This window comes from Castor canadensis, chromosome 15 (genome assembly GCF_047511655.1).
Source record: "Castor canadensis chromosome 15, mCasCan1.hap1v2, whole genome shotgun sequence".
NCBI lineage: Eukaryota > Metazoa > Chordata > Mammalia > Rodentia > Castoridae > Castor > Castor canadensis.
Genome location: NC_133400.1, coordinates 2,129,432 through 2,145,379, shown reverse-complemented (window position 1 = coordinate 2,145,379; position 15,948 = coordinate 2,129,432).

Genomic DNA, 15,948 nt, shown 5'->3' with positions numbered 1-15,948 from the left:
GTGGGGTGTGAGCGGAGGGGATCGGAACCTTGTGCTGATTAAATTTGAGGAAGTTGGAGATGTGGACTGAGGGGCCTGGGCATTGCTAACCATATTGGCCTTTGCACCAAGAGTTTATTTTCTAAAGAGAGAGAGCCCATTCCAAGAGGCAAAATGTTGCAGTTCTTGTGCATTTCAAAGTTGATATTCTACATTCTTTCCAGGACAGAGGAAGTGATGAAAAAGCTACTTTAGCCGAGCATAAAAGGAGACCAAAAGTAACAGTGGAGGACTGGGGGTGTGGCTCAAGGGATAGAGCGCCTGACTCGCAAACACAAGGCCCTGACTTCAAACCCCAGTACTGCACACACGAAAATAAATAAATAAGGAACAGCCAATACCAATGTCATCGTGAATTCCTCTTCCCTTCCTGTCCCCCAACCACCCTCACTGGGGACCTCCTCTAGAGCTGGACAGAGTCGTGGGAGACATAGGGACAGGAGAGAAAGGAAAAGGAGGAAAAGCAGTATTTGAGAACCTATTCCATGTCTGCCTCCCACACCTGCCTCAGGCTCCTTAACTGCTTTTGTGATCGTTACCCCCTTCCACAAGGAAACAGAGGCTCAGAAAAGTTAAAGGATTTGTCTGAGGATACATGCAAGAAAGCTAGCAAGTAACTCTTGTCTTCCTGACTCCAAAATCAGGCTTTCTCTTATGTTTTCTAAAGTGAATATTCATATTATGAGGAAAGGCAAGGTACGAGTTGTGTATTGTAGGATAGTCATTGCAGAAGTAAACATTTCCTAGTTAACTCAAGGACACTTCCTGGAGAAAGCAAATACTGTGTGGAGCGAGGGAGCAGTGACATCGGTGACCAGGGTACAGATGATGCTCCAGATGGGATGAAGCAGAGATTTAGACAGTCTGTTTACTTGTTTTGATGGACCAGCAGAAGTTCAGAAAATTCCTCCTCATGGACCAGGAGGGTGGCTCAAGTGGTAGAGCACGTGACTAGCAAGTGCAAGGTCCTGAGTTCAATCCCCAGCACCACAAAAACAGTGCTGCTAGAGTGACTCAAGTGGTAGAGGGCCTGCCCTGCAAGTGCAAGGCCCTGAGTTCAAACTCCAGTCGTCACAAAAATATTTCTTAAAAGTGTTAGAAAACACCTAGTCATTCAACGGCAGTAAAGAAGCATCCATTACAACAAAGAAGAGAGAATGACAGTGTCACAGTCGTCCTTTTGAGTGTGCACACGTGCTAGGGACAGAACCTAGGGCCTCGTGGATGCAGAGGAGCACCTGCTACTGAGCCCCATTCCCTGTCCACGTAACCCCTTCCACCCATGAGCAAACCTGGGCTCAGAGGCTGCATAGCCTCCTCGCTGCTGTGTGCCCCGTCAGCAGTTGTGCACATTAATCTCCCCTCCTGTCTCAGGAGAGGCAACCCCGGGTCTCCACAGCACCCGGACAAAAAACACAGCTGAGGTGTTCTCACTGCTGGTCCAGACTGACTAAATTCCCACCTTCTGATCCAAGCTCCAAGACCATGTGTGCTGTCTGTGAGACAGAAGCTCTGAAGACAGAGGTAAGTTTAAAACAGCAGGGTAGTCCTCACAATGGCAAGTGATTAACAGCAGGTTAAATTAACAGCAGGTTAACCCCATCTCTACAACTAAAAAAAAAAAAAAAACCAAAGTGATTTGCCCTCATTCTCAGAAAATCCTCAACAGAATTGGGTCCTGATGGCCAAGGCATGGACAAGCAGAGCCCCAAGTAGAGTTGACTCATTTCAGGCTCCTCCAAGAGGTCATTTGGTTGGATAACCAACTTGCAGAATCCACCAAATTTGACAACTCACCAAACACTTCTTTATTTTAGCTCTTTATAAAGTGTATAGCAATTTATATTGGATGGGGTGGTTTTGATAGATTTTTAAGATTTCTGTTTGTTTGTTTTTGAGACAGGGTCACTCAAACTTGTGATCCTCCTGCCTTTGCCTCCTGAGTGCTGAAACTACAGGTATACACTGCCACACCTGACCAGTATTGGGTTTTTATTTTGACTTCATAATAGCATTTTTCCCCCGGAAAAGGGGGTAAAGGTAGAGAGATGCCAACCATGGAATGGCTTTGGCTGCCAGTCCTAGGTGTGTTGTGGGAGGATGGGGTTAGACAAAGTGAGGTGGCATCAGGAGGAGCTCCAGCCTTGGAATCCTGGCTCCCAACATCCTCTATAGCCCTGATGACACTTCAAGGTTGAAGCCTGTGCCCGTGCTCTGGGTACTGCTGAATTTCGGTGACAGCTCTGATTCCTCAGGGCAAATTCCACTTCCATAAACTCCTCTAGAAAAGTGCATCACACCATCTGCACCGGAGGGTTCTAATGAGTGCCCGGTGTCAGTTCTTGGTGTGATAGGACCCAGGCATAGGGAATTATCATCAGTGCTGTGATGGCAAACACTGCCTGGGGAGCTCCTGATACTCTGAGGAAGCTTCGAGAGACTCTGTGGGAAGGGTCATAATTTCTCTCTGCTGGAGACCTGCCCCAAAAGCACACGCTTCTGTCCTGGGCAGCGCGTCTACCCTGAGGGCTGGACTGAGCACAGAGTACAGATTACAGAGGAAACCTGCCCTCCAGAGGCTTCCAGTAGGAGAAGAGAAAGGTCAGGGCCAAAGAGCTATGTCCACCAGAAGAGGAACCTCAACAGTGGCTGGGAAGATGGGTGCTCTCCTGGCCAAGAGTGAGCAGAACCAAGAAAGAGAGGCTGAAGTGAAAGCCAACCTGGCATTGGTGTCAGGAAAGGACAGAGGAAGGTCAGAAGGGCTGAGATAGGGTCTTGAGAACTATTTGCCCAGGCTGGCTTCAAACCACAATCTTCCTGATCTCTGCTTCCTAAGTAGCGAGGATTACAGGCATGAGCCACTAGCACCCTGCTGAAAAATGCATTCTTGCCGTTCGTGAAGGCACTGCTTTACTGCTTCCACTTGCCTTGCTGACACAGGTGAGCTGCTCACTGGAACTGACACTCCTTCATCTTCTGGAAATTCTCCCAGGTGTGCAGATGCCTGGTCCCACCTGACTGTGAGGGGACCTCAGTCCTGCTCTGGAAGGGTGTGGGGGCCTGAGTCCAAAACAGATGACTTAGTCCATTAAAAGGAGGAGAGTGTGACAGATGGCCCGATGGTGGAAATGAGGCAACTAAAGCCAAGAGATGGTACACTCAGTAAAGTACAGAACCAGGATTTCAGGGTCCATGTCTGAAAAGACCGGGATGCAGAGCAGAGCTAGGCTAGCTAGCTTACACCACGATGTTTTTATTTCAGAGAGGAGAGAGATGAGGGAAGCCACAGTGTCTTTATCCACAGATCTTGGAAGTGACATAGCATCATTTCTGCAGGTTCTGTTGGTCACACAGACCAACCCGGTACAACTGCCATGGGGTAGGAAGGTAAAAAGGGAATAATAACAACACAAAGGAGCCAGGAAGTAGGTGCAGCACTGGACCCAGGTACATTCTGCCAAACATCCTGTTGCATCATTGTCCTGGAATAACTCCTGAGTGCTGAGATTACAGGCATGTGCCACCACCCCTGGCCGGAAATGGATTTTAATTTTGTTTTTGTAATTTAATTTTTGTTTTCCTCAGCAAAAGGGAGAAAGATAGAGAGGTTGCGGCTACTTCTTGGTACAGCAGTCAACAGTCCCCAGCAACGACCCCAACAGGGTCTTCCCCAGCTTTTAGAGGTCAGCCACAGGCTTAGTTTATGTCTCAGAATAGTTGTGGTTTCATGTATGGACCTCCCCTCCAATCGCCATCTTGGCTAAGAACACCTTATTAGGTAAACTACTTCCTACTTCCAGTTCTTAGAAATGCACTCCCATTTCTTGGAGAACTCCACAGTTGTGTACATATCTTTAGTATAATCATTAAATGCTATCTATAGACATGCCTAAGGCTGGGGACTCAGGGCTCTTGACTGCTTGGTCAAGCTGCCTGCCCTTGGCTTCCTTTGGGGGTGACTATCTACTTTCGATCACTTCTGCTTTAATAAACTCTAGCTTTTGCTTAAATAAATCCACTCTGGTAAAGACTCCTTTGTGTCTGCTTCTGAACTCTTTCTTGGGTGAAACCGAGGACTTGCCATCTGTCTCCCCTGACACAAGGGAGGTGCTGCACAGAGGGTGAACTCCAGGAGGAACCGTTGGTGACATCTTCGAGGCTGGCTGCCACAACATGTCTGAGGTCAGTTCCTAAGGACACCATCCCATTTGGAAGCACAGAGGAGACCCTCTGTCTTCCTCTGACACATCTTTAGATTGCAGCCATCAGTTAGGACACAGAGCAGATGGCAGGCCCCAGAAAGGATAAGAAGACTGTGACCTGATATCGGAAGCAGTTTCTCACCAGCTGCAGGATAACTGGCAGGAACTAGTTCAGGCATTAACACCTTCCCTGTGAGAAGAACCATCTCAGCACATTAGCAGCTTGGGCTCATAGGCCTTTCAGAAACCCAGCTGAGACTCAAAGCCAGGTCAGCCTGGCAAGTCGTTTCAGATGGTCTTAAATTTTATTTAAAAAGGAAGACCGTGGGATTGCACAAACAGGGGCTCTCTGTGCCTGACCTGGTCGTCATAATCGGCGTCTCTTTCACCTGGGAGGACAGAAGCATGAGAACAGCTTGGAAACCCCAAGTGTAATGTATTGGGTGGTCTGAGCAGAGTGGGAAGGGAAGCAACTATTTTAATAGGAAAATCAATGATTAAGTGATAATCTCCTTGTTTTCAGAAGTAGAAAATTATAGTCTCTGGCTTCTTCCCAAGTAAGCCCTTGAATCCTTGGCCCTACAGGACCCTGGGGATCTAGAAGGAAGCCACAGGCCTCAGGACTCAGCAAAAGGCAGGTCCAGGGATCTGGGCTTTCCCGAGCTCCTGCACATGTGACATCCACATTGAGCCTCAGAGCCACCATACTGAATGACAGGACAAAGCAGAGTCTGGACAGGTGAGCCACAGGCAGAGAGAACCTGGGCACTGGAGTGAGGCTTGCCTTGGTACCACAGGCAAGCACACATCCTTAACTAAGATGGCGACTGCATGAGTAGATAGTTGGATAGGTGGGTGAACGGGGAGATGAGTGGATGGAGAAATGATGGATGGGTAAGGAAGGAGGGCAGGTGATGGATAGTGGATGGGAGGATGGGTGGGTGGGTGGGTGGGTGGGTGGGCAGGTAGTTAGAAGTATCACTGGTGGACTGGTGGATTGGTGGGTGAGTGGGCGGTGAACTGATGAAAACAGATTAGGAAGTGAAGGAGTAGGATCACTGTTTGAGTTGTGACGAGTTGAGTTCTTCCTCTAAAGGAAGCACTGGAAATTTCCACACGTTTGCTTTCTGCAGTCTTTGATAAATGTTCCCCAACAGAACAAGGTTTGGCTATAAAATGCCTCTCCCATTGCTGAGGAAAACAGTGCCTCTTTTTTTCTTCCTTGCAAGAGACGCAAAACATTTCACATGTCCCCATACAGCTCTGGCACCTAAGGGTCAGGAGCTGGGGCTTCCCCAAACACATACATCATTAAAGTTCCCCTGAAATTAATGTCACCACTATTTCACGACCATGAATGAGGCATTGAACAAATACCAAGACGGAGCTCGCTCGCTCCCCAGACCATTAAACAGCTCAGGATTCTGCAGCTACGTATGAAGCCAATTAAGAGGCTGCACACTGGGTGTCAGCAGCACATGGGGACCAGCGTGGCCCTGAGCACAGAGTAGGCACCCTGTAAAATGCATCAGCCGGGACATTTAGCAGCTCTGTCTTGGGTCCCATCTCTCACCATCCATAGACCATAGGAGGCTTTCCTTGGTATCACAACTCTCAAAGTCGAGAACAATCCGTGAACATGGAGCAATGATCAGCCCCAGTGACAGGCAACCACCATTCAGTTCTTGTGTTTTATTTAACAAGTGCCTCAAGGGCACTTGCCTGTCAGGCCCTGTGCAAGCACCTTGCAATTAATTATTCATTCATCCATCACCACACAAGCCTTAGGAGGCATGGGCTATTATTATCCCATCTTACAGATGAGGAGACTGAGGCACCGAGATGGAACACACAGACAGCTGTGGATCTGGGATTGGAACCTGCTCAGAGTACATGTCTGAAATGACCAGGACGCAAACGAGGACTTCATATGTTCCCCAACCCATGTGACATAGGTGTACAGACACCCATGTTAGAACTGAGGACACCAGGTACTGACACTTTAAAAACTTGCACAGGATTTAAATCTAGGACTTTTGGACTACTGAGCCCTAGAGCCTCCCAACCCACTCCCAAGGGGCAGGTCCAGGGCCGTGCTGTCCCATAGGGCAGCCATTAGCCCCTTGGACAGTGAGCTCTCAAAATTCGGGCAGTATCATGTTATAATGAGATTTTACACAAGTTGAGTTCAATAATATTAAAATTAATTTCACTTGTTCCTTTTTTTATATGCCAGTTGGAATTTTTTAATTATGAATGCGGTTCACAAGTACAAGTACCAAGCAGAATTTGCTCCCAAAGCAGACATGTCACCTTCTTTCTCCCTGAGTGCTTCCTGAAGGCACCTTGGGAGAAGATCTTGGAACACTAGTCCTAAGTCCCTCAAACCCCTGATGACTCACACCAGGAATAGCTGTTGTCGCCTCTAATGGAGGGGTCCACACTAGAAGGCAGCTGGGGACAGAGAGGGGGCAGCACAAGTGTTTCCTGGCCCACACTTGCTGCTCTCAGACTGGAGTCACTGCCTTAGGAGCTCTCCAACAAGTGCATGCTCAACACCAAGTACAAGGGACACCACCAATAAAAAGGTCACAAGCAAACACAGGCACACACGTCAGGAAAGCAAGAAAATCCCAAAGCTGGAGGGACTTCAGCACATGATCTGGGAGGAGCAGAGAAATGACCAGAGACAAGACCAGAGCAGTGGGGAGGAGGAGGAAGAGAAGGCCTCTGTGACTTAGTGCCCACTGCCTGCCATGTCCTCTGCAAGTGCCTCATCTGCATGATCTCACTGATTCCTCCACTGTGTGATACCATCTAATGTCATCTAATGTCCCCAAGCTCAGATAGAGAAAGGCACAGGGAGGGACCTTCTACACTCAAGCCACAGGAAAGAGACAAATGGAATGCACTGAAAGCTGTTGAGCAGCTACAGGGTAGGGGAGCAGGGTAAGGAAGAGTAACACAGGGGGTTAGACTGATTAAAGTCCAACAAAATACAAGGCACACCCCACTGAACAATGAGCAGACCCTTAAATAATGACAGACGGGAACGTAACACAGATTGTGTTAAGGGGAAGGAAATAGTGGGAGGGGGAGGGTAAATGAAGAGGATAATGAAGGGTAAATGTAGCTGGGGCACAGTGGCTCACACCTGTAATCCTAGCAACTCAGGAGGTAGAGATCAGGAGGATCGAGTTTCGAAACAAGTCCCGGCAAATAGTACCTGAGACCCTATCTCAAAAAATAAAAGGGGTTGGTAGAGTGGCTCAAGGTGTAGGCCCTGAGTTTAAGCCCCAGTAAATACACATGTGGAACCCTGAAACCTGTTCAAGTCATTTTAAGAAGGGGGAGGGGAAGAGAGGATAGTGGTGGGGATGAGCTAAACCAGGGTACCTTGGATGCAAATAAGCAAATGTTACAACGAGACTCCCTGTACAACTATCATATACAATAAAAACGTTTTTTAAAATAAATAAATAAAATCTTTGCCTTTGTTTAAATTGTCAGGTCCATAAAACTGATTTTCCATGTAAAATGGTTTCTGGAAGAGGGAGGAGGGAGGCAGGGAGGACAAAGAAGAGGGCATGGCAGGCAGAGGCTGAGGCCAGCAAGGCACTTTCTGGGGACAGTTCTGCCTGACCTGGCAAGGTCCCCGAGCCCATGGAGCCTCCTGCCCCCTACAGCCTGTGCTGTTGGCAAGGTGAGCAGTGACCCCATCAGCCTGGGCCACGTTGGTTGAGGGCACCGCAGACACCCACGGGGTAGCCACCTCCTGCTCTGCCCCGCCTTCAACCCCGGGCCGGGGGCTGGGTGTGCGTGATTGCTGCAGTTCCCCCGTCAATGTGGGATTCTGGAATGGACACACTTGCTTGGCTGGTGCTGACACAACAAATTCCCCAAACTCTGGAATGCCAGCCTTGGCCTCCTCCGGAATGCCGGCACCTTCCCCAGCTCCTGGGCCAGCCTGAGGTTTGCTGTTTTAAAATGAAAATGGTGCCCGCAAACAGGGAAAACAGGAAGTCTGCGATTACTCCAGTGGGCCTCCCAGACCCCCCAGTAGGATGCCCACCAGAGAGAAGAGTCATACCCCAGATCAGTGTGTGCCAAGTACAGTGAGGCAGCAGTGAAAACGCCATGGCACTCACACTACCCAGCCCAAATCTGGGCCTAGGGCAGACATCACTGATGGCAGAGCCTTGTCCCCAGGGGCCCAGGGGAGCCATAGTCTCCTCACTGAGCCAGACGCCACACTGACTCCATGGGAGATACACACCTGCCACCCTCTAGTGGGGGAGGGGGGCATGGAGTCTCCTGTGGTGAAGTGGAGAGGAGGTGCCTGGATATGGGAAGGCCACTAACTGAAACACAGCCTGGGATGTGGGAGATCCAGGTGAAATTTTGCATTTGCCAGCAGCTTGCTGTGTGGCTTTGCATGTGGTATTGCCCTCTCTGAGCTCAGAATCCCCATGCATGAATGAGGTGGCTGGAATACAGGCCCCCATGGCCCTTTCCAGCCCCTGGTGTCAGCACATGGGTACCTGGGGAGCTCTTTGGAGAGGGCCAAAAAATGGGAAAAGTAAGAGGAACCCCCAAAGACAGGACTGGGCTTGGCTGGGCTGAGCAGATGGCCAGGGGCTGCACCCTCCCTCGGCCCTGACACTGAGACCCACCCTGGTACAGTCCCAGGACAATCCTTGAGTCCTGGGAGGCCAGACAGGAGGCTGCACTAGGCACAGGGCAGGACTGGGGGAGGTGGGGCAGACCCCACCCCATCCCTTCAGATACACTGACACGCCCCACCCACAGCCACAAAAGAGCCCATCAACAAGCCTGCTCCATAGACAAGAGTGTGCTCTTTCAGCACAGAGTTGGAGTTCTAGAATACATTCACACATTCACTCATTCATTCATTTAATGAAGCAGTCATTGAGTGTCTACTGTGTACAAGCTCTATGTTGAGCAGTAAGTTGCAAGGTCCTGACTTAACCATTTAGTCCAGTAGGTGGACATGAAAGGTCTCAGCAGACAGAAATCATCAGCCAAGGTTATGAGGGAGACAGAGAGGATGCTGGACCAGGACCACATATGGGATCATACAATGCTACCAAGTGATCCAGACATGCAAACTATAGCAAGTTCTTGATGGGGACTGCTGGAATTGGGATCCTATGTGGCCCTGTTAGAGGACCTGGCACCAGCAGGGATGGTATTGAATTCTAGTCCTACCACTTATCAGTTGTGTAACCCAAAACAAGTTGCTAAACTCTCTGAGCTTGAGCTTCCCATGTGAAGTGGATATAATGGCTATACCTCCCGCCCAGGGCTGTCCAGGTATGAAATGAATGTGAGGCAGTACAGCTTGGTGGACACGAGCCCAGCCTCCAGATTCCAGCCCAGACCTTGGTGCAAATCTCAGTTCCCTCCTGACCAGCTGGGTGGCAGACACCACCCCTTAGGCTCTCTGAGGCTCTCCCCATCTTTATACAGGCACAGGGAAATGACCGTCTGGCTGGGCTGTCTTTAGTCTTCTAAGTACAGGTGGTAGCAATGGCAAATCACCTGCTCAGTGGCCACTGTCAGACTTCCACTGTTCTGTCTTCCATAGCAACAGAAACCCAGTGAAGGGCAGTGGGTACCACTGCCCAAAAGGAAGCCCAAATTGCCCAGCCACAGATTGGGTTCAGCCTTAGGGCTTAAAAACCTTCTAGAAGATTCCTGTATTATTCAGGGCTTTTCCCAGGGAATGCAGTCAGCAGAATAATGGCCTCCCAAAGATGCCCACAGCCTGACCTCCGAAATCAAGGGGAAGATGGCTATTGAACAAGAAGTGAGTAAAGACGTAAATTGTCAGTCTGGGGGTAGCTCAGCAGCAGTGCTTGCCTAGCATGCACGAGGCCCTGGGTTCCATCCTTGGCACTGCAAAAAAGAAGAGGAAGAGGAGGAAGAAGAAGAGAAAAGGGAGGAGGGGAGGGAGGGAAGGAGGGAAGGAGGAAGGGAGAGGGGGAGGGAGGGAAATAAATTGTTGAGTTCTATAAACAAACAAACAAACAAAAAGCTCTCAACCAGAATGCACTGTCACTTAAAAAGCATGATGGTTACAGCCTTTCGTGTTTGAATGATGGTCTGTACTCTGCATTTTTCCAAAGCCTGGACACTGTCTACTTGGGATGGCCAAATGTCGAGCGGTAGCATCTGGAGCCCTGTGCGTGAACCTGAGGCCTGAGACAGCAGCTGAGAGACCCATTGCCAGCAAAATCGCTTCCCTTGAAGACCACTCCATTTCTTGGCTGGGGACCTCTTTGTTGCCTTCCAGTATGAAAGCTACCATTGACCTCTTTGCTCTCCTGTCTAACGACGTGGACGAAGGCTCACAGCTGCTGTCCACAGCCCCTGCATCAGCTCAGGGGAGCTGGACCAGCCATCTTCTCCCAGCAGCCGAGCCAACCAATCCCTGAGCAGGAAGGCAGTTCCCCCACACCAAAGTAACCAGGGGAAGCCTGTCAGGTATGGGATTGTTTCCAGCAGGAAGGGCCTGGCCACAGGTTCCCAAAGTCAGAGGAGACTCTGGCAACAGGGTGAGTGAGTACCAAACAAAAAAGGAAAGGTTTAAAACGTGTGTGTGTGTGTGTGTGTGTGTGTGCGCGCACGTTGTATGTTAAAGGTTCATGCTTGAATCCCAGCCCTCAGGAGGCAAGAGGATTATGAGTTCAAGGCCAATCTGAGTCACATATTGAGTTCCAGGCTAGCCAGGGCTACTATAGTGAGGCCCTGTCTTAAAAAAAAAAGAACACCTTGAAGGAGCAGCATGCACTGTGAGACCAGAGCCATGGTTTTTCCTTCAACAGATTCAGGCTGGGCAGATCATGGGTCCTCAGCTGGCATTTCATGCCTAGGTGGCCAGACTCAGCCTCCACAGACAGGATCCAAGGAGGGGGTGCACAGCGTGGGGACAGCCCAACTGCACCTTCTCTGCACAATCAGAGAATGCCACGCCACTTCTCTGGGCCTGAGCTTCTCCAGATGGTGGGGATCACAAAGGTCAAAAGACATAAAAATAGTGGAGGACTGGCGCAGTGCTACAGCGCCTGCCTAGCAAGCATGAGGCCCTGAGTTCAAACGTCAGTGCTGCCAAAAAAGCAAAAAAGTTGTCTAGGATTTGCCAGTCACAGCAATTGCCAAGCACCGGTGGCTCACACCTGTAATCCTAGCTACTCAGGAGGCAGAGATCAGGAGGATTGCGGTTTGAGGCCAGCCTGGGCAAATAGTTCACGAGACCCCATCTCAAAAAAACCCTTCACAAGAAAGGACTGGTGGAGTGGCTCAAGGTGTAAGCCCTAAGTTCAAACCACAGCATCTCACACACACACACACACACACACACACACACACACACACACAAAAGTGGAGAGCACGCCTCACCTCTTCTTGCCTTGTGGTGACATTTGTCCTCTCTGCTCCCTACTTTTGGGATCAGATTCTCCTCTGAAGGAGCCCTCACCCTGCTGTGGATGGAATGACCCCACCATCCCTAGGAATGCTGTAATGGCTTTAAATGTGCCCCCAATTCCTTGACACTTCTGCCAAGCAGAGAGGTGTCTATGTCTCCTTTCCTTGAAGTGGGGTTCTGGGAGGCAGAAATGTGGCTATAGTCTGTCCTGTGCCTGTTTCTGGGATCAAGCCGGTGGCTTCAGTTGTCTGTCTCATGGGATATTCACTCTGGGAACCCAGTTGCCATGCTCAGTGGCTGCCTAGTCTTTGGAAAGGTCCATATACCAGGGAACCAAGGCCCCTGGTGACAGCAACAATATCTTGCCAGCGCAGAGCTGTGCCACCAGGAAAGAGACTCACCCAGCTCCAGCTGAGCTGCCTCGGTGATGCCATATGGGGCACAGGAGACTTCCCAGCTGACTGCTGTCCAAAGTCCAGCTTTAGAAGCTAAATAAGTGATTGTTGTTGCTTGGGGATGGTTGTCATACAGCAGTGTGACTGTAATAGTGAGCTGGAGACCCTGGCTTTGTGAGAATATCACACCCCCCCAGCTACAGTGACAGGTACAGGGAATGATGCCAATCAGGCTGTCAGAGCTAACTCCAGATTCCTGCTTTAACAATGACAAAGCAAGTTTCTGGTCGGGTATGGTGGCTTATACCTGTGATCCTAGCTCCGTGGGAGGCAGAAATCAGGAGGATTGCAGTTCCTGGCCAGCCCAAGCAAAAAGTTAGCGAGACCCCAATCTCAACCAATAGTTGGGTGAGGTGGAGCACGTCAGTCATCCCAGCTATGGAGGAGGCATAGGTAGGAGGACCACAGTCCAGGGCATGAACACGAGACCCTATTCAAAAAACGATAACTGAAGCAAAGAGGGCTGGAGGCACAGCTCAGGTGGTACAGTACCAGCCTAGCAAGCGTGAGGCACCAAGTGTGAACTCCAGTACTGCCAGATAAAAAGTTTCTCTCTTCTCCATTGAACTTGGCATTATTTTTATATAAACCTAGCAGTTCTCACAACCACTTCTCACAAATGCCTACCTGAAATATGGAGGCATGCAGAACCAAGACAGAAAGAAACAGGGCCTAATGATATCACCTGCACCCTTGGACCAGCTGTCCCAGAAGCCTTCCCCACCCCCTGGCTTCTCAGTTATTCAGGAATGCACTTCCTTCTCAGCTCAAGCCAGGATGAATTATCTTTCCTGTCCCTGGCAACCTAGAGTCCTCACCTGTACAGAGGAAACAAATATGAGGGCAAATGCCTGCACACCTTCTCCTTCACAGACCGTGATATCTGATGCCCTCCGCCCGCCCCGGCACACAGGGAGCAATGGCTAAGCCCCAAAGGGTTCCCACGCCACCTGCCACTCATCCAGGGAGAGGACAGTCTGGAACTTCAGGGAAGAAATGAATCCATCCAGAAAGATCAACTGAGCATGTCAACTCATGCAGGAGCAGCTGGCCAGCCAGACCAACCACAGGGCAGTGAGCAGTTGGGACCTCCCTAAATTCTTCCTCTCAGGACCCCTGCACACCCTTCCCCCTTCACTATGACCTGACAACTTCCACCCAGGCGGGTAGGCTGACAACTTGTAGTGTCATCCTTGTTCAATATGACCCGCCCCACCCTGCCAGACATTTAGAAAGGACAAAAATCAATGGGCACCTTGAAGACACCCTCAGAAACCTGCAGCTGAGCAAAGGAAAAGGGCTGGGGAGGTGAGCATGACCCAAAGGAACGAAGGACAGACTGATCCAGGGAACTTGGCCTACCCACAGGTGGCTCAGAGACAGCGCAGACTGTGAGAACTTACTTTTATTGCACGGTTAGCTAACAATGCACAAATGTCAAGAGATGCCATGGCTGTTGTGCAGCTAAATCACTTCAGATACACAGTGGCGGGTGGGGCCCAGGTCAGGGGCTGGGACTCGATGTTGTAAGAAAGGCTGGCAGACCCCTAAAAAAACTACAACTCCTGCGGTGTCCCCTAGGCCCATTTTACCTGTGGGACAATGAAAGGATCCCAATGCCCCAATTAGAGTTGGGGCCTCCTTCAGAGAAAGATCTCTTGATGCAAGTGGCACATAAAACTTGCTTTTTAAGTTAAAATCAGTATTAGAACATTCTGAAAGGGCCCAGGAATTCTGGGACAGGCCCTTGGCTTGGAGGGACTTGGAACTGTACTGGGAAGGAGTGTGCTCTTGGGTAACGCCCCTGTGTACCTTTGAGTGTCTTTTCCTGACCACGGAATTAAAAGCCAGCTCTGCTGGGAACGTAGCTCAGTGGAAGAAGACCCTAGGTTCCACCCTCAGCACTGGGGGAAAAGCCAGTTACGTTTTTCTAAGTCTGAAAGTACCTAAGTTGTGCCAACACAGAGACAGGAGAGGTCCAAGCAGCTGCTCTTCCTTGTGGAAAAAGGTGATCTGTGATGGTTTAATTCAGAGCACTGAGACTTAGTGATGACACAAGCTCCTCTAAAAACCTTCAGTCCAGGCTGGGCGTGGTAGCTCACACCTATAATCCTAGGTACTCAAGAGGCAGAGATCAGGAGGATCTTGGTTTGAGGCCAGGAGGGGCAAAAAATGTTTACAAGACCCCATCTCAACCAATGGCTAGGTGTGGTGGTGTGAGCCCATCATTCCACCAAGTGGGAAGCATAAATAGGAGGATTGAGGTCCAGGCTGGCCTGGGCATAAACAGACACCCTATCTCAAAAACAACCAGTGCTAAGGAGTGGGGGGCATGGCTCAAGCAGCATAGCATCTGCCTCACAAGGACGAGGCCCTGAGTTCCAACGCCAGTACCACAAAAAAAAAAAAAATGCTGGGTGCCTGTGGCTCACACCTGTAATCCCAGCTACCCAGGAGGCAGAGATCAGGAGGATCTTGATTCAAAGCCAGCCCAGTCAAATAGTTTGCAAGACCCTATCTCAAAAAAACCCATCACAAAAAAGGGCTGGTGGAGTGGCTCAAGGTATAAGCCCTGGGTCCAAGCCCCAGTACTGCCAAAAAAAAAAAAAAAAAAACCTCAGACCTGGTCCCTACAGGTAGTAAGTGGATGAGGCAGAAATGGGCTGGGATGGAGAGAGAAGCAGCCCACATGGAAGCAGCCAGGTAGGTGTGGGGCAGAGCTCAGAGGTGCTGGGTCAAAGCCTGGGTGATCAAAGAATAGAAGCAGGGACAGAAGAGGATGCACACCAAAAACAGGGTGACATTCAGTGTCCCCACATGCTTCCTTTACAGAGGCCCAGCAGGACCCCCTACTGTTCAAAATACAATCGCAGGTGCTGGCCCTGGGCCAGAAGTACCAAGGAGCCTGGACATCACAGGAGTCAGCACAGGAGGAGAGGGAGCCCTGTCCTTCCCTGCTGGCCTCTGCATGTCCTCCACCCATGCCAGGCCCTGGCCTGAGGCCAAGGAGGCAAGGAGGAGAGAAGAGCAGGTAGAGTCTGAGATCTGATCCATGCTGCCCAGGCTCGGAGCCCGTCAGTGTGCATGTGAGCTCTGTGACCTGAGCAAGTTACATAACCTCCTTAACAGTTTCCCTCTGGACCCAGGTGCCAAATTCTCTCTCAAACAGACAGGAGGTGGGCGTGGGGAGGCAGCCTTGCTCAAAGCTCTCCACCCTTGGCTGGACTAATACAGCAAGGCCAGTGTGCCCTCCTCTGTGCTCTGGCAGGTCATGGACATGAGGGGAGCTGTTGTCCTCACCCCACTGCAGGGATGAGATTAGGAAGGACAATATCAGGGTTGGCATGGGCAAAGTCAGCTTTGAGACCAGATTCAGGGAATATTCTAGAGTGGCGTGAAGCCTTGGGTCCACAGCCTCGGGAGGACAGGTCAAAGCAACAGCCACAGCAGGCCTATGGCCACAGGCCACATTTGCAAGGTCTGACGTGCTGGCTGCTGGACATGAGTGTTCACATTGAAGTGTAAGTGGACAGAGTGAATTAAAATCCAGATCCTCAGCAGCCCACATTTTGAGGGCTCAACAGCCACATGTGGTTTGTGGCTCCTTTCCTGGACACTACCGATGGACAGTGCCACCGTCATGGCTCTGCTGGGCAGGGCTGGGCTCTGTGATCATTGCCCAGTGAATGGCATTGGGAGGTGAGGGGGAGAGGAATCAAGGCAAGTGAATGTGTGGGTAGGTGTGAGTGGGTAGAGAAGCAAGTGGGGAGCAGGTGGGGAGGCAGGTATTTCTCTGGACTCC